Below are 24,094 nucleotides of genomic sequence, written 5' to 3'. Positions count from 1 at the left end.
GATGAGGAGAACTAGAAATAATGTGAATAGATAAAGCAGAGACAGCTGGGACTGAAGTGGGAGGGAAGTAGGATAAAAATGAAAGAAAAAAAACCCCAAACATTCAATGTTCGGGTGCTTGCAGCTGGGCATGGGGGAAGAAGCATATCAATTTATAAGTGAAAGGCAGCCTGTCCGATCTTCTCCAGTACCTTCCAGCAATACTGGAAATAGGAGAGTACTTGGTGTAGAAGCACTGTGACCTTTTCTGCTGCATTTTGCCCCACCAGGCACCTCTGAACCTTACTCTGTCATGTGGCACACTCACATCCTGTCTCACAGGTAGGGCCAGAAAGCCCCCATATTTAGATTATTTTAGATCTGTAGAGAAGTCATGGGGATCTTCACCCCGAGCAGACACACCTTCTCCTTGCAATGGGAGGAACCAGCCCAAGGAACCACTGCAACTGCAGGTAGGTCAGTCGGGGCTTTCAGTCAACATAAATGGCAACCAGAGAGGCACAGCTGCCAGCTCTGACCCCAGGCTCCCAGTGTAAACCATGGTGAGTCACTCTCAGAGAGTCTTTGGCCTGTCCATAGCCAAAGAAGAAGGGTTAAAAATTCCTTATGCTGCAATAACTCAGCCTGGTAGGCCAAACGTTTTCCCTTTTGCCTTGTGTGCCTGAAATCATCCAGGTGAAGGGGTCCCTCACCTGAACAGATGCAATGAGCTTCTGCCCCAGAAGAAAGCAAGCAGAGCCTGCCCATGATGCAAGATTGAGTTGTTACCTAGCTTTAAATCCTAGTTAAAAGTTTGGGGTTTTTTCAAATCACATCATAGTGGGACCCTGCATCAGTGAGGTTTTCCTTATAATGCTGGACTTGATTACCTGCAGCCTCCCTTTCTTCAGATCTAAAGTCTTTTAGATATACAGCTGTATTTTAGATCAGTCAGTGGTTTGCTCCTTTAGCCTTTATAGATGTATAAAAAGACAAATTTGTCTTTAATTATAAATGCAAAAATATTCACACTGGTTTTATGAAACTTGGTTCAAAGCTGTTTTTCTTGATGAAATTATGATATAAAAAAATGAGCCACTGCTATGAAATATTTACATAACTCTAACTACCAGGCTATTTATAAGTGTTACTGCAAAGAACTGATTCCATTTATCTGGTTATAGCTCACTTCATATAGGGCTTTATAAGATTTCAAAGATGCAAAAACCTGGACGAGGCAGTCCAAGCCTAGTGATGCAAATGGGGGACCTACAACCTTTCTTACTCAGCTTTTTTGAACACAACTACACTGTAAAGGTATGTGCGAATGCCCTTATTCAAGGCTGCATTTATTTCTAGTGTCAGGAACGCTATGAGATAGCCTAGCCTGAAAACACCATACACAATTCTCACTTGCATATTAACTAATTATAACTGTTCATTTTTAAAGGAATGACTATTTAGACAATCTATATAAATAATTTATTTTTCGGCTGCACTCACTGATGTTCATGGGAAAACCTCTTCTGGAAGCAGTCTATATGCACACATTCAAAAGATATTTAACTGTATAACTTCAGGTATCTTCTTTTAAAAACACTGGCTGTTCTCTATCAGCTTTTGAAGATGGAGTTCTCTTAAGAAAAATATTTGCTTCCAAAGAGTTTCTGGTATAAAGCAAAGGCTGACTGTGATGGTGGAAGAATACTACCCACCTTTTACATACAGTGTTTTTCATCACAGGGCTCAAGAGTTACCTTCATAGAGGCAGTTGCTGTTATCCATATTTTATGAATAAGGAAGCAAATACCAGGGGTGAGGCAATTTACTGAGTCATAGAGTAAAACCGTAGCCAAGCTAGTCCTGAAGTCCATGCCTCCCAAGTTCTCCATACACACTGAATCTTAGATATGCTCAGAAAACAAACTTGTTGCAGAACACAAACCTAAATGACTTGAAAATGAAGTTTCAGTCTAAACCAGCATGAAAACAAAAATCAAAAGTTTCTACTCCTCTGTCATAGTTTTAGCTGGGATAGAGTTAATTTTCTTCACTATAACTGGCACAGTGCTGAGCTTTGGACTTAGTATGAAAACAATGTTGGTAACACAGTGATGTTTTAGTTGTTGGGTAGTGCTTACACTAGCCAAGGATTTTTCTATCTTCCCATGCGCTGCCGGGTGCACAAGAAACCAGGATGGGAGGGGGCGCATCTAAAAGAGCAGATTCAAACTGGCCGAAAGCATATTCCATATCATGTGACATCATGCCCAGTATGTTAACTGGGAGGAGCTGGCCAGGGGAGGGAGGCAGCAATTGCAGCTTGGGGACCAGGAGCGTTGGTCGGCAGGTGGTGAGCCATTGTACCATTTGTGTTTCTGGTTTTTTCCCTTTTTCCCTTTTCCTTTTTATTGTATTATTGTTATTGTTATTACTATAATAATAATCATTATTATTATTATCTTATTTTAATTATTAAACTGTTCTTATCTCAACCCACAAGGTTCTCTTTTGCTTTTGCTCTTCCAATTCTCTCCCCCATCCCAAAGGGGTGGGGGGAGTGAGTGAGCGGCTGCATGGTGTTTAGTTGCTGACTGGGGCTGAACCACAACATCCTCCAAAAAGCAGGTCTCTGTTTTCCACAGTGCTCCCTTCATTTACTTGCATTTTCTACCACCCTTTCCACAGCTGCACTTACTAGACATCAGCACAAGAAAACTAACCTTCAACAGAACTACCTCTACTTCTGAAGTGACTCTTTGCCTGAAGGAAATACCCCAAATGACATCTATATTGAAAGACATTCTCCTACTTAAAGCTGATCATTGGCAGCATCAGAAGAGAGAAAAAAAAGAAGATGGACTGATTGAAGTGGTGGATTTTTTGTCATAAGTGTTTCTGTAAAGGAGATTATTTACTATTTTGTCTATGAGTTAAGAGATTAGCAGCCTCAAACTTCGAAGAGATGTGTAAGAACTGATAATAAACAGAACCAGAGAATTGAAAAGGAAACAAAAAGTTTGGAAGGGATCTCTGGAGATTGCTTAGTCCAGTCCCTCTGCTCAAGCAGGGTGAGCTGTCACAGGTTGTCCAGGACTGTGTCCAGTTGGGTTTGGAATATCTCCAAGGATGGATACTTTTCAGTGTCTCTGAAGCAAACATCAGGAGGTCCCTCCTTGGTTATCATACCCCACAGACATCAAGCTCTGCACATCAAAAGGAAGCTGAAATTTAAATACACCAGCAATTCATGTAAATGGACAACAGGAAAACAGTCCTAAATATCCAGAAGTAGTTCATCAGTCACCGTTAAGATAATTTATTTAGATTTTGGCAGATGTAGACTTCCTATTTTTAGCTTTCTATAAAAACTGTTTCAGAGTGTTCATAATTCTTTACTGTGCTGTACTGTACTGTTTAGCTTTCCAGGAGTGTGTCTGGGTTACAAAAAAGAAGTAGTAGCAGTAGCATTATTATTTTTGGAAACATGTATAAACCAGAAAATAGGATCAGTGTTGTAGGACCAAACCTCAGAAATACACTTACAACCAATTTTCCAGCAGATGATTAAAAACATGTAAATAAGCAACATGTTGGATTTGACTGAATGCCACTTGGCTGTGCATAAAATATCACTGAACAAGTTAACTAAATTTAAGTTTATAAATATTTGTATAATCTTATGAGAACGTGCAAACCCTTCACCTGCCATGGGTTCAGGTTAGTCTTCCTTGTTCAACTTGTTAGAAACAAGCATCAACATTAAGGTGAGTCATTCTCCTTCTCTCTTTCTTTTTTATTCTTTTAATGATAAGTTCTCTTATTTCTCCAGTTCAGCAACTTCATGTCCTGAGATGCACTGAAGAAATTTGCACCTGTTTAACTGTGACAGAGTGACTAGTAAACTTCACTAATGTCTGTTTGCTTTACATCAGCCCAATTTATACCTCATGGAAATGTTTTAGCTCAGCTAAGAAATATCCAAGAAAATTAGACTAGATTGAGTTAAATCAATGGAAATGGCTGCATTCAATCTAATTTATATTGCTGAGCCAGAATTTGTGCCACTAGCAGGGGAAGAGAACCTACTTTTTCTCCTAAATAAAAAATCTGAGTTACTTATTCATTAAGGAGATAAAATGAAACCTGTACAAGTACAGGCTGCCCAGGGAGGTTGTGGAGTCTCCTTCCTTGGAGACATTCAAAACCCACCTGGACGTGTTCCTGTGCCCCCTGCTCTAGGTGTGCCTGCTCAAGCAGGGGGGTTGGACAAGGTGATCTCCAGAGGTCCCTTCCAACCCCTGCCATTCTGTGATCCTATGATTCTGTAGTTGTTTTTATTAACCAAAACCCTGCATTAATGCACTGCAGAATACTCAGTCCATATCTTCAATATAAAAATTGGGGTTTTTTCCTAATGATATCTCTAACTGAAGCTTACCATCTCAGTCTAACAACCCTGTGAAGACCAAACACTAGTAATTTTTATTTCTCTGTAGTTTGACAACTATGCCATATGTAGCCATTATGTCAACTAGTTACACAAGGTCAAAAAGACGTTAAAAATAAATCTGTTTGCTACTAGGAGGTTATACAGAAAGATAAACTAGGCCTCTGATATGCAGCCTTGTTCTTCAGCTAGTTAGAACACCTTAAGATCATACCAATAAATATTTTCTAGATGACATAATAAATGCTTTCAATGTCATCTGTACCTGTGTTTGCACTGAGCCCTTGCCTTACTGTCGTAGTGGTTTTTTGAAGGAATTCCCCCAATTCTCCAGCTTCCTGCACACTGGTGCAATTTTGGTGCAATCACAGCAGATTTCTTTCAGAGGCACCAGCCAGGAAGCTCTGCTCAGGGGGTGCCAGCAGTGTTCCCACCCGTGGGGGGACACAAGGGCCCAACCATGGACAGCTTCCAGCCACATACAACGGGGTGACTTTTTCTCCGAGAGATGACGAAATCTAGTCCAAATGATAAACCCAGAACCACCAGCAGTGTAGGTGTGAGGACTCATCACCAGCTGCTTCACTCCTGAACTCCCTGACTCATTTATGCTGTGTTGAACTGTTTGCTAATGTAGGCACAGCCCCTGAAGGTTTGTCAGTAATTAAGACTGCCAGTCTAGGCATTCATGGTTCTGTGAACACCACACATTTGTTAGCAACCACATGGCCATCAGTTTTCTGAGGTCTAGCAGGCAGGTGGTAGAACCGCCTCTGGAGATTTCGAGGAGGGTTGTCAGGAGCAGACTACATACATGTCCCTGGTTGAACATAAGCTTGCTGCAATATCATATCAGTCCATCCAGGTCCCTGCCTGGCACAGCACTCAGTGGTCTTCCATATGGATTGAGCTGGACATAAGACTGTGTCTGTCTGGTTTTTTTCATTTTGTCACTGATTTTAAAGATGTATTGTTACAACAAGGTCCTGAGAAGCAGCAAGAGTGAGGAGGTGAATATTGTCTTTAAAAGACTGTAAAAAATAAGTTATCCTGATTTCTCAGAAAGACTGGGTACTGGGTGGATCTGTCACCTAATACAGGCATAACTCCTATTACTCTACCTCATCAAAGGATTTTAGCACAGGGGCCAGAATTACTGAAGCAGTGCTTGGCTTATCTAGGAAAAATTTTGCTCATTGTGAATTCACATAGTATTTTTTGTTTTGTCTGAAAAGTCTCAAATTTTCTTTTTGATGTACCTAGTGATTGGCAGCCTTTCAGTTAAGATGCAGCATATTTTGATCTCCCTCAGGGAAGGCCTTGAATATAGGGAGGAAAATATTTAAAACCCATCAGTAATTTTTAATGCTTCAGCTTTCAAAATTGTAAAACTTTTCAGTATGCTTTCATATATTTTGACCAATTGTTAAAGGTTAGAACTATTCTTCAGTAGTCTGTATTAACATTTTAATATAGGCTGGTAAATACAGATGAAAAACTCACCTTTCATTTTCCTTTAGTACAAAGTCTATTTTTAAATCATTGGGGGATTTTTTTTTTTAAGGCACTGAGTTAAAATAGTCTTCAAATAGTTTATTTTTATGAAAGTGTCATGGCAAAACTTAATGTGATGATAATGCTTTCAGAGACTTAATGAACACCTTCGATTGCTAAAGAATCTGTAATGCTCTCATTACTGAGTCCTTTTGTTTCTCTAGTGAAAATATTATCTGGACTCTTAAAACAAAAAGTGGTGGTATTAAGCCCAATACCACCTTGCCAAGGATACAATGTTTTTTAAAAAGACGTCTCGATGTCTATAGCATTCATTTCTTTTTTAAGTAACTACTGCCAAGCTTGGTGTCTGCAAAGTACCCCTCCTGAGATCTGATGTTTGATCCCAGCAAACAGGAGATTGCTATTTTCATTCCCAAACAGAAATGTAATTGCATTATCATAAAAGTCACATTGCTGTTGGCTGTATTGCAAACACCCATGGATGTCCTCTTGACCCCAAAGGTGGTATCAAATGTAAAAGAGTTCCAGATAACAGAAATAGCTCCATCTGCTCATGTCTGCAGGATCAAAGCAGAAAAAAATCCCACCATAATTATACTTTAACATCAGTAATACCATAACTGAAAGTATCTTTAAATGTTTAATTTGTTTTAAGGCCACAGTAAAATAGAGGAAATAGATACCAGTAAATAGAAAGGAAAAGTTCGTGATCTCAGATACTGGTGTGGAAACCTAGACTCGTTCCAATAAAACCGGTGGAAGTCTTGGACTGTCCAATGCTGCAGCCAGAATGAGAATTGGGAATCAAAGATTAAGGCATCTTTTAAACATCAGAAGCAACAGCAAAACCAGAAGTTATCTTTTTTAGCCTGCTTTCCTAAGGAGAGGAGGCTTGCACAAACATGCTGCATCCGCCTGTCTGTCTGTCCCATCCTCAGTACCCTGGGGGCCACTGATCCATTTTAAGGAGATTTAACAAGCAGTTTTAATTTCAAAGATGCTGTATCCCTGTGTGTTTTCCTGAAATCAGATGAGGGAGAGACACTACTACTGCCTGTCTGAACCAAAATCTGGGGTTGGCGCCTCTTTGGTATGCTACATCCATCTGGGAGCTCAGGAGCAACCTGCAGCCTGTAAGCAGACACAGCTCAGCCAGCTCTGCCCCTCAGGGACTGCTCACACGCCTTACCCTGTGCTGAAACCTTTGCTGAAAGCCGTGCACTCCACGAGGGTTTCAGAAGAAGGATTCCCTGTCCCAGGTATATGTGTTGCAGTATAGGCTGTCATGCAGCTGCCCAGTTTCTTTCCTATGAACTGTGCAGAAGTGTTACATCAGGTGGTGCTACACCAGCAGGCTTCCCGCCCTCCTCTTCCTCTTCCCCACAGTGAGCTCCCTGGCCTGACACAAAATCTTGCAGTGTAAATAGGCATGACTTAAAACAGGATTGGAGAAAGGATATTCTTGTTATTCCTCTTTTATAGAAAGGGTCAGAGTACCTGAGTTAGACAGGGCCTCAAGGGAGAGTCAGCAGCAGAGCTGGGAGGTAAACACAGAATCCCTGAATCACAGCCCGTAACTAAGCGTAAACCTTCTCACGAATTCCTTGCCAGCTGCTGTGGGACAGCAGCTGCACCGGATGCACTCCCTGCACATCTACAATGCACTTCATGCCCAGCAATAAACAAAAGGAGGACCTCATAATCTCTGGGATGTCATGCTGGTTTCTAACACCTCCCTTTCCAAATCCCTCCTTGTTTTTGTCACAAGTGGATGTGCTGCAGGTGTCTGGAAACCCCTGTCCTCAGAGAGGGAGTCCCCAGTTCTGCATCATTCTCCAGCACTTGGTTTCACTTCCCTCATGGAAGAGCCCTGCAGCTGACCTAAAGCACAACTTTTTCCCAACAGGAGGCAAACAGCAGTATTGCAGCCCCCTATGTGCAACCACAGGCAGTTCTTAGCAGCTCTTATACACTGCAGCTGAGGTTCAGAAATCATTCCCACACAGACCTTCCAGGGCATCTTAGTGCTGCTCTTTAGTGATTTAAATCAGGAAGACACCAGCACCCCTGCCGTGGTGGCAGGGCTACACCCACGGGTGGAGGTGTCCGCACTGCCCTGAGCAGGTCCCATCCTTGCTATTCTGCTCAGACAGCTAGTGGTACTTCAGGCAATGCGCAGACAGTTCTGCTAATAGAAATATAGCTTCCTCTGTGGCTGCTAATGGATATATTTCTGTTGTACATATGGCTGTCTCCAACTCCTGCAAGAATGGAAATTAGTTTATTTCCTGGGCCAGACACCAGAGAATTATATTTATCAGCAGACTGCAGGATCACTTGCTCTATATGACTTAATTTAGGCAATTTTACACTACACCGTAGCCAACAATTGCTTAACCAAAATACTTTTTGTACTGAACAGGCTTTGTTCTGTGATTTTTTTTCAGTCTAAAGAACTGATGTCCTTTTCCAGCTTGGGTTCACTTACTGCCATCATTGTAGTGATCACTGCCCTGGCTGGCCTCTTCACACGCTGCCTGGTGAGGAGCAAAGCATCCTGCTTTCATGCTTGCTTCTCCTCCTGGGGGCTGCTGCCCAGGAACTTTGGATCAGCAGGAAGGGAGGGACAGGAGCAGCCTGAGGTGGGATAATGCTGCTTGAAGAAACCAACTCCTTACTCCATGTGAGGGAGCAGGGATAAAACCAGGATCTTTTGCAACTTGGGACCAGTTTTAATGTTGCAGGCTCATGCAAGCAGTAATGCCTTCAGTTTCAAACCAATAAAACTAATGAGAATATGCTTGTATATATTTATATGCTTTATTTTTTTCTCTGAAGTATCTGCAAGAGCTTTATGTTGTGGTTGGGCTAAAGGGTAAATCTGTTGTACCGCAGGAGGCCAAATGTCCCCGTGCGCCTCACTGGCCTGGCTGGTTAGCACAGGTGACACAATCCATAGCCAACACTAAGAAACACTACTGCTGGCAGCCTGTCCTTGTTTCCACACATATAGGGGCAGGTTTCTCCCAAAGACTACAACATGTCCCAGATCATAGTCTCCAGAGGTTCTGCTCCTGCCAGAAATGACCAGCACTTCCACTTGAAAGACCGAAATCTCATCACAACAAAAATTTCTCAGAGCTCAGTATGTGCCATAAATCCCTGCTTGCTTTACTCAGGTGGGTGGTAACATCGCTTTTAAAACCTCTAGTACTATAAGGAATGCAAGCAAGGGGCTCTGAGCAACCTGATCTAGTTGAAGATGTCCCTGGTTATTGCAGGGGTCTTGGACTATATGACCTTTAAAGGTCCCTTCCAATGCAAACTATTCTATGATTCTGTGATTCAACTTCATAGGAACAAAAATACGAACTATTTCAAACCCTACCCTTTTTATATCTGGCCCTCAGATTAGATGGGAATTTGTGCCCTGTATTTAAGACATAGTGTTGAATTTCTGCCTCTGCTGTCACAATATTCCTGTCAGCTAAAGCTTTTGGCATGCTACAGTAATTATACATTTATCAGCCAAATCTGTTTCCAGCTGAGAGAAAAAATAGATTTTGCTTGGGAGTTCAGGGTATTTTAAATAACGGGGTGATTCCCTAGAATATACAACTGAGCAATTACTACCTTTTAATCATGCACTTTATGTTACTGCTTACGTGAATCATGTATATGCCAGCCAGTATTATAAAACAGAACAGTGCTATATCAGAATCTGGTCCAGGTCACCTGAAGATACTGGGTTCCTTGGGAGAAAAGGAAAAACATAGTGACAATCCTCACTCAGATGCTCATCAGAGGGTGACGTGTCCGTAGCAAGGGGGGATTCTCACCATCTGACATGAGATGTCTACAGTGAAGAGGTCTGAGTTAGCGCTAATAACCGTACGCTGCCTTTTATAATCACTGAAAAGAAATAGGCAATTTCAGGGGGCAATTTCTGTGGTCAGTTTAACATTTACTTTATGATGAGATGGTGCAATGAATCCTGTCTGCTCACTCTGAAAATGTGCTTCTGTCAGCCACAGTGGGAGAAGGCTCTGAGGAAAGGGCTTACACTGCTTTTCCAGACCATTTTTTCCCCTAAGTTTCTTACTGTCCTTTTCTTCCTCGAAGTCTTCAGGGAAATATCCTAGAACTGGTGGGTCAGGATTTGATCTTTTTCAATGAAGAACAAGAGGGTGAGAAACACTGCAGGTCCCGTGCAGGCAAAGCTGTCAGCCACACAGGCTGTTTACCAACCCTTTGGCCTACACTTCAAACCTTTACTATTTCCCACAGGCTGTTTTAAAACAAACAGAAAAATAATTGCCCGAGGAGCTGAATGACTTTCCAATCTGTAAATAAACACTTCACAAAACCCAGGTCCTTTGTTGACCCATCAGCAGTGATGCACTTGCGCGTGGGTCAGATCCTCAGCTGCTGTAAACGGACTTGGCAGCATGGATGTCCCTATATCATGATCTGCACAAATATCCCCACGTCATGATCTCATGGATGTCCCCATGTTGTGACCTGTGCAGATGTCCCCATATCGCGATCTGACAGCAGTTCAGTCCTCCAGCGAGAGCAGGTTAGCCAGTACTGCGTATCAGAATGGTTTGGCACTGGGGCTTTTCACTGATGTAAAATTCAAACCCCTTCAAGCAAACTACTAACTTTTGTCTGTGGATGGAAAAGTAACAAATGGTTTTCTAGAGAACAATATTCACTGACATATGTATCATTCAGCAAGGTATTGTTTCCTGATGTAATCACAGTAATGAGGAAGGGAAAACTATCTTTTTCTTAGTAGAGGGTCAGAGGACCCTATCGAGGAAAACATTGTCATAAAGCAAGTATTTTACAATCAAGTAACCAATTATGCCAAAATGGAAATAGAGGTGTTTAAATGACAGAATAATTAGAGCTGTAAAAATTATAGGCTTTAGTAGAAATTCTGAAATGTGAAAATACACTAAAAACTCAGTTTGTAACAGATTAGCATAGTACTCTAGATCAGATTTAAAATAATCTTTCCCATCCAGACAGTAGGTCATTTTTGAACAGAAGGGAAAGCATAAGTAACATGAAAGGTCAGGATTTTGCTACTGTCTTAATGAAGTACTGGTACAAGTCCATACGTACAAATACTGTCCTTCTAAGAACAAAGAGAAATGGACACCAAAAAAGGAGGAAAAGGCACTAGATACCCAAATCCTAGAGAAACTTCTTATGACTGAGCACCAAAGACCAGATTCAGAAGGGCAGCTGACTACATTTATCAACCTTACCTGCTGACTCTTTCTGGAAACTCCAAGCTACTCAACTTTCCAATAAAATATACAAAGGAGTATGCATGAGCCCTCTGCAAATTGAAGATCCTATCACAACTTCCATGCTCTTCTGTCTTCCTGCTGCTCTTTCTTTGTTTCATTCACTTGTATTTCCACATCCCTCTCTTCAGACAGCCTCTCTGAGGAGCATGAGCATATTGGGTGACCCAGCCAGGGTGCAACGTGAGACACATTCAAGAAACTCTGTCTGCAGAAGCCGCCCAAGGCACCCAGCCTCAGGTGCTCTGCAAAACTGATGCCAGCACAAAGGTGGTGGTACAACATTAGAGACCCCTTCTGAAAAAAAACAAGATACAAAAAAAAACAGGTTATATTTTTAAGTAACGACACAACTGCTCAGGAGAAAAGTCAAAATCAGTCAATCTCAGCCAAAAACACAGTCAAAAAGTCAATCTCAGTCAAAAGTTGAGATTTTCAATTGATGGGGGGAAGTTTGTTTGCTTAGGGTGAGGTTTCTACCTTTATATTGTTTACCTAGTTAAAGCAGTGCCATCTCCTGCATCTCCCTTTTCTGAACACAGTCAGCATGTGGGTGACAGGAAAGTTACCTGCTCAAGGCTTGATGGGTTGATACTATTGACATATAACATCACTGCTGCCATTAGCAGGGCTGTCCCACACTATTTATTCAGCCCATTAACTATGGACCAACACCATTTTGATAACACAGGTGCTGCTGCAAGATCTGCCAGTGCGGCACCGTCTGTGTTTGTCTTCTCAAACAGCTCCCAATGAGTCTAAATTTAGAACACTGCCAGCCCGCCTTATCAGCTAGACACATAAAAGCTGGTATCAGTTTAATTAACATTCGCACAACACTGCTGCAACGAGTCCCCTGAAAGCGGCAGTAATGGGAATCACGTGCAGACAGCAAATATCCAGATGTCAGAGGGAACCCACGCTTGCCTTTTCCTGGTGTTTGCAGGATGGTACTCGCAGTCCCTGTGCTTTATACATCCCCATCCCCACTCTGGGTGCTCTCCTTGAGTCTGGCAGCATTGGCGTGGGGGTGATGGCCTCTCCAGCCTCCTCCCCAGGGGCTGCAGGGAGATATGGGGTACAGCTGCAACTGCTGTGGCCTCAGCAGCCACTGTGGGATAAGGCCAGAGGCCAGCAATGATGGTGGCACTAAAGTCGCTGCAAGACCAGAGCCACATCCCAAGGGAGGAATGAGGACAATGGTGTCAGCACTGAGGAAGACCCCAAATTTGAAGGAAATGTTGTCTGTCTCACTGGGGACACATTCGACATGCACAGATACCATGTCGTGGCACAGACATGCTCATCCTCCTGCCTCAGCAGCTGCTGGTGCCATCCAGCCTGGCCATGTCCTGGGGCTGCAGCACCCTACAGGGGCAATAGCTGGGCTGGGGGATGGATGTGGGCAGGGGCAGGAACAGAGCTTTGTCAGGGCTGTGCTGTGAATTATCATTTGCTGCACTCCTGCTCAGGTTTTGGCCTAACACACAGCTCATCCCAAGGTGCGACATGTGCTCAGAGTGGTGTTGTTAAATTAAAAAGAGAGCATCAGCCAGGCTGGATGCATGGAGAGGAGAGGGAAAGGACACCTAGCAGCCATTGCCCTCTGCAGCTGATGTCTCCTCTACTGTCTCCTGCAGTTTTGCAGCATTGACTGTCGGGCAGTTTCTGCATGTTTGCTGTTGGGGTGTGTGACAGCCGAAGTAACTCAGGAATTCTGGATTGCCAAGGAGAAAGTGTTCAGCTATTTCTGTGCAGGCAGGATTTTAGGCTAATAGCACGGCATTATGCAAATAGCACACTAGTAAAATGATTTTCACTGTTTCATGTGCTTGGCCCAATTTTAAAACCACAGTCAACCAAACAGAAAGACACAGTCGGAAAAAGCTCTGAATTTAAACATTCATTCAGGTGGAGCGCTTGCGTCAGGCCTAGCGACTTAATTCAAGGCAGTATTAGTGTAGGCACGCATAATTCAGAGTCTGCTTTGTATTTCTCCAACTCAGAAAGGAAAAAAATATTCTGATGCTGTTACTCTCACAAACTGCAATGGCATGTTCTTAGCTTTCTGAGCTGTAAGCTTCCTTACCACAGGGGTTGCTCACAGCGGGGCCTTTACAAGACTGGGAGCCAAATGAGGAACAGGGACCATGATTTTCAAGACTCCAAAATAGCTCAATAGCCACTGGAATTATGGTGGTGGTTACCAGCAATGACCATCCAAGGTGCAGTAAGTAGCACACAGAGGGAGCTAGAAACCACATCAGAGGTGTTTTCAATCATACAGCACGGTGAGGACGAAATGTGGTCACCTGGGAGAGACATTAGAAGCTGGCAGCAGTCCACAGGCCCAGCTAGTTTAGAAACTACAGATGTAATTTGTGGCATAGATAGTGTTTTTCTGCAGCCTTGAAACCTTTCAGAAAATAAATAATGTTTTATTTTATGGATAGACCTTACAAATCTCCATGAAGCACATGTATACGGGCTATATAAGATACACAGTAATAGCCCTTGAGGGAGTCATCACTCAAACATCAAGCAACATTTGACACAGCAAGGTAAGCTTTTATGTCAAAAATAGGAAGTCTAAGTAAGCAAGTATCTATTCCTCATATCACATATGCATTGACCCTTTACCTATGATGCTTACTAGTAGTTTCTAAGAGAGTACCAGCATAGCTATTATATACAGTATAGTGGACGCGTATCAGGGAGGGATGGAAAGTTTTACTCCAGTTTTGGTAAACCTCTTTCCCCTACACTCTGAAAATTCATTGGCATTGGAGAGATGTTTTAGTGAAGTCTGCCATCAGTCCCAAACACGACGCTGCTATGTCAGCATTGTGTTTCAATCCATACTGCCTGCCTCCTTGTAATTTTGGATCTAGAATTTTTCTTTTCTGTCTACCTCTGATACACAAATAGAGGGAAATATTTTTTAGTACCAGTTACACAGGAAAATATCATTGTTTAACAGCTTGCCTGAAAATCCTTGCAAATGCCAAAAGACCTCATATTACCAGGGGAATTTTTATGCTGTTCAGAATTTTATAGAGTAAAGTACAAAGAGGCTCTGCAGGGAAATGCTGCTGATTTACCTAAAACCGTCATGGTTTTACTAAATGCAGGACGTTAAGTATTTTCTGCCTCTCTTTCAGTTTAGTTATTGATTAAATTTTAAAAAAACTGTGAAAGCAGAGGCTAAGGAGATTTGAAAGCAGTTGCCTTTTAAAATAAAAAAATAGCTGCTAATATCTAGCTCTGGTGAAGAACTTCAGAGACACAGGCTTAAATTTAATTGCCTGGCTCCCAGAGGAGGCTTAAATCCCTCTGTTTTGTTCTTTGACTTTGTGGCTTGGGTAAGAGCAAGGCTGCTCAGTCTTCTGAGTTTTTAACCATGAATGATGGTTAAAGGAGGATAACTGTAATGTCCTGGTACCCTTACCTGGGAATGAGATTGGCTTTAGACAGAGGTCATTCAAGCGCCCATTTCTACCTCCCAGGAAAATGCCCACAACACGAGAGGCTGGGTCAAGCTAGGAGCTGCTGGGCAAGCACTGTAGGAATAGTGAGCATATAAGTAAAGGCACTCTCTGGGGAACCCCGGGCTTTTCATCAACTTCATTTTGTGTTGTTTTTGAATATAAAAATAGAAATATACCAAGGTACAAAACTCCAGTCAGGTGCCCCCAAAACTAAATACCACTTGTTGGTAATTCATTTTTTACCAGTCTTTCTCCTGTTTTGTGAATCCTTTTTCACTCACATTCAGTGGCACACTTCAAAAGAGAGTGGTGGCTTTGTATTGAAAAAAATACTTACAGGTATGAGACTGTGGAAATATCCCAATGTTTATGAAATGCAGGATTTTGTGCGTGCAAGCTACGTGTTCCTACCAACTCGCTGTGCATGCTAGAAGAGTTAGCAGGCCCTTGTTGTGCGGGAAGTTCATTTCTGATTGAAAAAAGGCCCACAAAGTGGGAAAGAATCAGTAGCAGTTTCTTTGTTAAAATCTCCACTCCTTTCATTTTCTTCTGTTGCTTCACCTGGCCTCCAGTTGTACCCATGATACAGCCAAGCCAGCTCCATTAACAACCCCAGTATCCGTACTTTGATGAGACATGGCTGCATCCCTTGAAAACCAAAATGCTCCTTAGAGGCCATGGAGCAAGCAGCCTGCATGAAATCAAAGCTGCTCTGTTCAGCCCTTGTCCAGCCACAGGTCCGACAGGGAACTCAACTTCAATAGGAGCCTTTTTGCATGCCAACAAAATATTTGCAGAGCAAAAATAATGGCATTCACCTCCACAAATATAAATCCATCAAAATGCAGATTGCAAGCTCTTGCTGTAAAATGCAAAGACATTTCCCAGGACTTGAAAGTACAAATTCATGAAACACCTGCTCTTCTCATCTTTGTTAAATTCTTTGTGGGAAGTCTTATGCATGTCCTTGGGTCTTCTCTGCATGTCACCACACTGGATGCAGGAACATACGAGGTAAACATAAGCGACAAGGCTTTAGATAACATGCAGATGCAGTTGGTGTTGGTTATGTGTTTTCATGAATCAGGTTTTACAGGTGAGTTCCCCGGAAGCTTTATGGGGCCAAATGCCTCCGAGGACATTTTAACACACACTAATCATAATAGTTTACTGTGGTGACCAATATCTCCAGGCTGGCTGGTGCAGGCACAGTTTAGACCCTTTGTAGCACAATCCAGAGAAAGTCCTTGGGATTTACTTTCTTGTGACTTATAGAAATATCACCCAATAATTATCCTTTTTGCCTTTTGTCTGGAACACAGCATTTCTCCTGTTTCTCTTCCCCAAGTTATGGCCTCACGGGCTTGTCAGTTCCTAGGTTTGTAGTGGGAAAGCTTCTGAGAAAGGATCAGGCTAAGAATGAGGTTTCCTAGCCAGGTGCAGGAAAGGAATGGTCAGACCCCATTGTAGCAGTAAATCATGTGGACGAGCATGGGGTATATGCCCTCCTTTTCATTTTCTGCTGTCATCTGACTCCTCACAAGAATAGCTATAAATGGTTATTCTGGTATTTTTCAAAAGGGAAATCATAGAAAGGAATATGCAAACCTCAACTTATTTTTAATGCCTTCTTTAATAAGTACTGAATGTTCTCAGCACTCCAGGGGAAGCAGAAGGAGTGGTATATGCAGTCTATTTTTAGACTCTGAACCGTTCTTTCCAGTGCATCCAGTAATGTGTTATGGCTTTCCAAATGGTAGAGCAGCTATTGAATTCATTTAATTTCTCAAAGCCTATCTAAAATTCAGTAATTGTTTCAGCTGTCTGAATTTTTACTACCCATTGGTAGTCTGTCTGTGTTGAAGCTTCCCATCACTTCAGCCAACCTGCCATTGCCCACCATGCAGATGCCTTGCAACAACAATATATAAGGCTGTGATGTGGTGGCAGCTGCATAGATCTGCCTCATTTCCCATACCCAGTATGGAGGAGGTAACTGCTCCTCTGGCTGTGAAAGGCAGCCAGTCCCATTCAACCCTTCTGTTTTGTAGGAGGAGAATATAGGGGTTGTTTTCAGAGCCCAGATTTCAAATGTGTAAGTACTGGCAACACGTTTGCATGTACACAAAATTTTCATCTGCAGACTGCTCCACGTGTGCTGAAAGGACTGAATCCTTTGTGCATACCTGTGCAGGAATATACCCTTCCATAGCTATGGTGTTTGCAGCTCATTAGCTCATATCAGTCCCACAATAAATTTATCTGAGTTCTCCAGCTGGACTGCACAGTGAGTGGAAGTTACTTTGCATGAGTATTAATGCGTTCCTCTATCATCTTAGCTTTCTTGTTAATTCTTCAGGACTCTCTTGATAATCCTTTTCATTTCTTCTCTGTTTTCCTCCTCATGAATCATAGAATTTACACAAACTGAAGATGGCAATCTCAGTGTTTTCTCTAATAAAATCTATTAAATATATTCTTGCATTATTTCAGTGGTCTTCTCTGCTTAGAGTAATTCTAGTATTTTTGCCAGTTTATCAGCCTCCATTCCTCAGTTTTGCTAGCTGTCACGTTGAGCATATACCCTTCTTTTGCCTCTCTCATACACATGCAGTTCAACACTGATCTCCCAAGCTGTTAGTAGAGCACCTTTGCAGGAGTCAAGCACATTCTGAAAAGGTGACCCGGTTGATATTTAGCACAGAAGTTCCCACCAATAGCTCTTAAAAAAGTTGGGCTGCCATGAGTAGAAGGGAAGTTCTTTCTCAGGCTAACACATGATTAATAGCAAGAAGGCAAAGATTAGGCATTAAATATCAGGTTGCTGGCAGGAGACATGAAGTTCTGTACTGGGACCATTCAACCCATCCTATACGTACATACATAGACCATTTTGTATGAGTGTGACACACTCGGTTCGATGTACTGATGGAAAAGACATAAATAACAATGTGTGCTACACAGCCTGAAGATAATAAAAAGTGAATCAGAACAGTCATATCTAAAGCTGACTGCAAAAATTGTCACCAGAACACTAAATAAGTGGGCAATAAGCTTGTAGGTGAAAGTCAGAGCAAATAAAAGCATAGTCAAGAACAAGGAGAAAATTATCTTGGCCGCACACACCCACCCACAGCCTGTGATTTATCCCTTAGGAGCCGGAGAAGAGCTCTTGATGTCAATGTGACTAGTTGCATGAAAATATCACTCAGTGCTCGGAGATGCTCAGAAAGGCAAGTAGACTATTATGCATGTGGTCAGAAGTATGACTGCTGCAGTAGAGAACAAAATGTTTATAGATTTGGATTTTGTACCTTTTATTAATCTAGGTAGTGTAGCTAGAAAAAGTAGACAAGTGTTCGAGCATGCAAATCCTTTTCTGAATCTCAGGAAAAGAGAGCAAAATTGCAAACACCATTATGCTGCCATATAAAAGCATATAAATACGTCTTCAATGTTGCTTGCAGTGGTGGTCATCCCAGCTTAAAAATGCAATAAATTTGAAAACTACAGAGACAAGAGATATGGAGCAGCTTATTTTGAGAGGACAAAAAATGTAGTTTTAGATGGGAAAAAAAAAGGTTAGACATGGTACTCTGCTCGAAGCATACACAAGAACTGGTACTCCAGTGAAAATGAATAGGGAAAGCAACGGATTTTTCTCACAATACGACTGTGGACATCTAATAAGATTACTGTGCAGTAGGTTTTAAGCAAACGAATGGATGTGCTTTTTTATGAGTATTTAACTGAATTGTGGAACTCTTTTGTGACAGAGGGGAAATCCAGAACAGGTGCAATTTTAGGGATACAAGATCAGAAATTTAGGTTTCGTATTTAGAGATCAGTGGCTTGAGGAGGGGACAAACATCCAAATGCCCTTGTGTGCACAGGTCATTTAGCAGATTTGTGAAAATTATTTATCCCATTAAAACCTCTGGTGTAGATAAAGAGAGGGTGTTCTTTGAATCAGCAGTATGACTGCAAAGAGTTAAAACTTGCTCTGATATGATATGAGACTTAGCAAATATGCAAACTAAGTTATGCCCTATTTTAAAATCCTGAATGTGCTACACTTGTCGGATCTTTGCTCTGTGGTGAGCCAGTTGATTCTTGCTGGTTTTAGACACAAAGTTCCATAATCCATGGACTAATCCTAAACAAGCACACATCCCCAGACACCCTTTGCGTTGTTCCCCTCACTGCTGCGGTTGCATTTCTGCCTCCTCTGATCCGTATGGTTTAGCAGCCACTGAATTAGCCAGAGAATAACTTCTTTCTTGTGATCTCAGCTCTCTATCTGCTCCTGTTCGGGCTTTATTTGCAGAGTTATTTCCTGCACAAATTTGGCCTTTCCAACTCCTTTTGCCAAGTGACTAACAGGTAAGAGTTCGTGACAGACCAAGTGGGGTGGCACAGGGACACCTCAAATACACACTGCTTTAGTTCACGTTCAAGGAGTGTTGTGTGCATAATTATGTCAGCCTGAGGGTTAAAGAAATTGCATGTTCAGCTGACAGAGCTATGCCAGGAGATGGTCTTGGAGAGACACAGCAATCTTCTTTACGACAGCTTGCCAGGAGAGCTTATGTCGTTCCTCTAACCACTATAAACTTCATTGGGAAAATAACGCCCTCACCAGCACAAACTGCAAAAGAGCTTTTGCCACTTGTATTTGGACATTGGGCTGAGGTCTCTTCTGGCTACAGCTAAAGGCACAGGGTGTATTCAGCAGAGAGGAGAGGGCATGGGAGCTAAGCAGGGTTCAGGTGGGGCAGAGAGCAAAGAGTGGGCAATACCCAGGCTAATCTGTGAGAGCTGGTGCAGAGTGAATGGACCCTGGCAGCTCCTCTGCCCCCAGCACCTTTGGAGCAGCTTTTATCTAAACACAGCACTGGGTGGCCTCAAGCCTGTTGATGGGAGCTCAGCTTGATGCAGTGCTGGAGTGAAATATTGCGCTTCATCCCTGCTGTCTCACCCCACCTGCTCTTGCACTCGCTAATTGTGACAGGCTATTTGGCCAAGCTGCACAGATGCTTTTTCATGCAGCACTTGCCAAATTCATCCTTATGACGTCCCTGTGAAATTTCCTATTTCCACATAATGCAAGTCACAGCAGTTTTGGGAGCATCTTTTCACTCAGATCAAAGCTCCAGAGTTCTGCAAGGGTGACCTTTCAAAGCTGCACCTGCTTGCTGCTGAAAGGGTGCTGGTTGCTTACCCAGAAGGGGTGCAGGCTGCTGCAGCACCCATGGAGCCCCTGGCAGCTGCCTGTCCTCTGTGAATTTTGCAAATGTCCCAGGGAGTCTGGCCATGGTGGGGGGAATGGGCTGTGTGGTACCCTGTTTTTGCAAAAGCTGCCATTGGCCTTAACTTACCCATTCCCTCCCCTTCCCTGCATAACATGGTGTGTTTTCTCCTCCAGAGGGTGTGAGCAAGGAGGCACTGGGTGTTTGGGCTAACATGGGTGGCCCAAATGGGGCACTAGGTGGTGGTCATAATTGTGCAGCAGTGCAATGGCACCACGGAGGGGTGATCACAAAAGCTACTTTCCAATGTAGCTGTTAGACTGCTTGTGACCCCAGGTCTGCAGACTGACATCCCCTACATTTCACATCACAGCTCATGAAATTGTAGATCCAATTTGTCACTGCTTAAGCATGTGCATCAGATCCATATTTAAAATGTTTATTTAATTAAAATATTACATTAAAATGTAATATTTAAATGGTTGTATTTCTCTTTCAACAATAGCCAATAGGAGCAAACCAAGAGGCTCAGTTTTATCAGAGAATCATAGAATCATAGAATGCTTTGGGTTGGAAGGGACCTTTAGAGGTCATTTAGTCCAACCCCCCTGCAGTGAGCAGGGACATTTTCAACTAGATCTGGTTGCTCAGAGCCCCGTCCAACCTGACCTTGAATGTTTCTAGGGATGAGGCATCCACAGCCTCTCTGGGCAACCTGTTCCGGTGTTTCACCACCCTCACAGTAAAAAATTTTTTTCTTATATCCAGTCTAAGTCTATGTTGTGTCTCATGACAACTAACATTTAAGCTTGTAGCGCTTGGCAAGCAGAGGATGAAAGAGCTCCACCAGACTTCCCATCACATTCCCGTGTTTCATTTTACCACGTCCCTTTACTTTTGCCTTGCTGTCAACACTGTCTTACCTGCTTTACTGTGGACTCTTAACATCTCCTCCTCCTCCTCCCACCTTTGCCCGGCTGCCTGCACCAGCCCCTCTGCCAGGGACACTGCCCCTGCATCCAGGGGAAGGCTGGCTGAAAGGGGTGTGCAGGGGGGGTAAGTGTAGGAGAGGTTAAATGGCGTGTTGGTGTCTGCAGATCAGAGAAACATCAGTTCAAATATCTGCCTTTAATTCCTATAAACGAAGGGCAGCAAAGCTTTCGCTACTGAGCAACACCTTCATACTACAGTCTTTCTGTGGTTTTTTTAACTGTGCACAGGACAGAAGTGTGAAATACATCCCCATAACAGGCTGCCTGTAAAATTGATTTTTTGTAATAACTTTTTCCTCCTTTTCCAGCACCTCTTGCAGTCTGCATAGATTTTTGCATAAGTTGTATTCAACTTATGAATCTAAGGTAAAACACTAGAACAAAACCGGAATAATATGTTGTCTGCTAGGACATGAACCCATATTTTTTTAATATATCTCTCAAAGAGTATCCAAGACTAATTCATAGCAGTTACCTTTTTCTCAACTATAACAGACTCTCAAAGCAGCAACACCAAGGAATCCTATGGGTTTATTCCTGATTTAAACAGTTTGTGAGGAGAAAATCTATGTAAGGGTGAGAGAAGTTGTTCCAACTTGCACATTGGGAACAGAAAAATTAAGAGGCAAGCGGTCAAAATAAAGTACAAAAAATAAAGAAGAGGAAAGGAAGAGGGGTTTGCTGCATCCCATGGAAACATCAATGCGATGCAAGCCTGGAAACAAGTGTGGGGACAGGAGAAACACAAATTATGCTGAGAAATAAGAAAGGCAGCCTCAACGGTAGACATAGTATGTGGGAGACCCTCATTAAAATCTACAGTTATAAAATTTATCCATCCACTGTAAGAAGTCTGATGAGAGCCAAGACACAAAATTAAATTCCTTCAGCTGCACCCCATTTGGTTTACTCTTCTATTGATGAAAATTACTTCCCATGTAGGATAGTGCAGGAGACTCCTTTTCTAGCAGCTTAGCTTGAAATGTGCTTGTCCTGGGGGGCAGAGTTTAGAGATATCTATCTGAAACTGAGCTTCTTTTGCCTCTTTGCTGTTTTGGACAGCCAGGTAAGACCTGGGTGGGGGGGGGGGGATTTTGTGCTCTTATTCACATCTTCACCTCTTCCCTACAGCAGTTAAGCAAAAGTGGACAAAACTGGCATAACTGCATCCTCAGGTAATTAGCGGGGCTGGATATAAAGGCTGCATTTGCATGTGTGTGAGAGGGTGAGAAGATGGAGAGGATGTGAAGAAGTTAATGGTCCTTAAGATGTAGGATCTCCCTTCAGATCCATAGATCCCTTTAGATCCATTCGGATCCATAGGGTATATTGCCTATGGAAAGGGGGATGACATGAGTTGCCTCCAGCACCCCAGGGTACCCCACAGTGTCACAAGAGGAGCTAACAGGGAAGCATGCAACCAGGGTGCCCTTCAAACCATCCACAAGCAAATGGCCTTGTCACTGCAAGCAGTGATGGGCTTGAAGGTATTTGACCTGGCTTGTGTTGAGACCCCAATTCTGAGAGCAGAGAATCACACCAGCAATTTATAAAAATAAGGAATGAGCCTCCTCAACAGTACAGATCTGAAAGGAGAAATAAAGACATCAGAGCAGTCGCTCAGCAGAGGTCCCTGCAGAGGAAGCACAGTTACTCCTTCTTCACCAAGCTTTACACCCTGGTGGACAGCAGGGAGGCAGCTGCATGGCTGAATGCTCCATTCCTGAAAACTTTACTGTCTGTGAGATCAGGTAAATGAAACAAAGCATAGTCAGGCCTCTTGCCAAATTTGTGTGTGTTTGCTCCCAAGGTCATGCTCCACAGAGCAGAGCTTTTCCAAACATTATAACCCTCCAAAACATTACCAATAAATGGAATAGAATAGAATAGAATAGAATAGAATAGAATAGAATAGAATAGAATAGAATAGAATAGAATAGAATAGAATAGTTCAGTGGAAGAGACCTAAAATGATCATCTAATCCAACAGCCTGGCCACTTCAGGGCTGATCAAAAATTAAAGCATGTTATTAAGGGCATTGTCCAAATGATTCTTAAACACTGACAGGCTTGGGGCATCAACGACCTTTCTAGGAAGCCTGTTCTGGTGTTTGACTGCCTTCTCAGTAAAGAAATGTTTCCTAATGTCAAGTTTGAGCCTCCCCTGACCCAGCTTTGAGCCATCTCTTGTCCCGCAAGAGAGTTAACAGCACCTACCAGTTTGATATTTTCAGCAAACTTGCTAATGGTGCATTCAACTCCTGCATCCAGATCATTGATAAATATATTGAACAGAACTGGCCCCAGGACTGAACCCTGAGGAGCACCACTGGTGACCGGTCGCCAGTTAGGTGTAACCCCATTCACTACAACCATTTGAGCTCTGCCCTTCAGCCAGTTCTTCACCCAGCGCACCATGTACCTGCTCATCTCACAGCTGGACAACCTGTCCAGAAGGATGCTGTGAGGGACAGTATCAAAAGCCTTACTAAAATCCAGAAAAACTACATCCGCCACCTTCCCTTCATTCACTAGGTGGTTGACCTTATCATAGAAGGTTATCACAGATTCACAGAGTGGTAGGTGTTGGAAGGGACCTCTGGAGATCATTTTGTCTAACCCCCCTGCTTGAGCAGGGACACCTACAGCTGGGAGCACAGGAACGCGTCCAGGCGGGTTTTGAATGTCTCCAGGGAAGGAGACTCCACAGCCTCCCTGGGCAGCCTGTGCCACTGCTCTGTCGCCCTCACCCTATCAAATTAGTTAAACAGGACTGTCCCTTTGTGAACCCACGCTGACTGTGCCTGATGACTGCATTATTCTTTAAATGCCTTTCAGTAGCACCCAGTATGATATTCTCCATAATCTTTCCAGCAACTGTTGTTAGACTAACAGGTCTGTAGTTTTCTGGGTCTTCCCACACTACGCCCTCCTTGTAAATTGAAATAACGCTGGCTAGCTTCCAGTCAGCAGGGACATCCCCAGAGTCCCAAGATGCTTGGTAGATGATTGAGAGGGGTCCTGCCATAACATCCGCTAGCTCCTTCTGTACTCCAGGATGAACCCCATCAGGCTCCATGGACTTGTGAACAGTCAG

General features: G+C 42.9%; 1 long non-coding RNA gene across 1 annotated transcript in view; it reads right to left on the bottom strand.

The window, feature by feature from the left end:
• LOC142055739 (uncharacterized) overlaps nt 1-24,094 on the bottom strand; it is a 37,176-nt gene that overhangs the window by 12,485 nt on the left and 597 nt on the right. Inside the window, exon 2 of the long non-coding RNA XR_012660022.1 lies at nt 11,227-11,565. This is a non-coding gene — a long non-coding RNA (uncharacterized LOC142055739). The remainder of the gene's footprint in view (nt 1-11,226; nt 11,566-24,094) is intronic.

This window comes from Phalacrocorax aristotelis, chromosome 3 (assembly GCF_949628215.1).
Source record: "Phalacrocorax aristotelis chromosome 3, bGulAri2.1, whole genome shotgun sequence".
NCBI classification, from domain to species: Eukaryota; Metazoa; Chordata; class Aves; order Suliformes; family Phalacrocoracidae; genus Phalacrocorax; species Phalacrocorax aristotelis.
The sequence above is the reverse complement of the archived record's forward strand: the minus strand, read 5'-3'. Positions and strand labels throughout refer to the sequence as shown.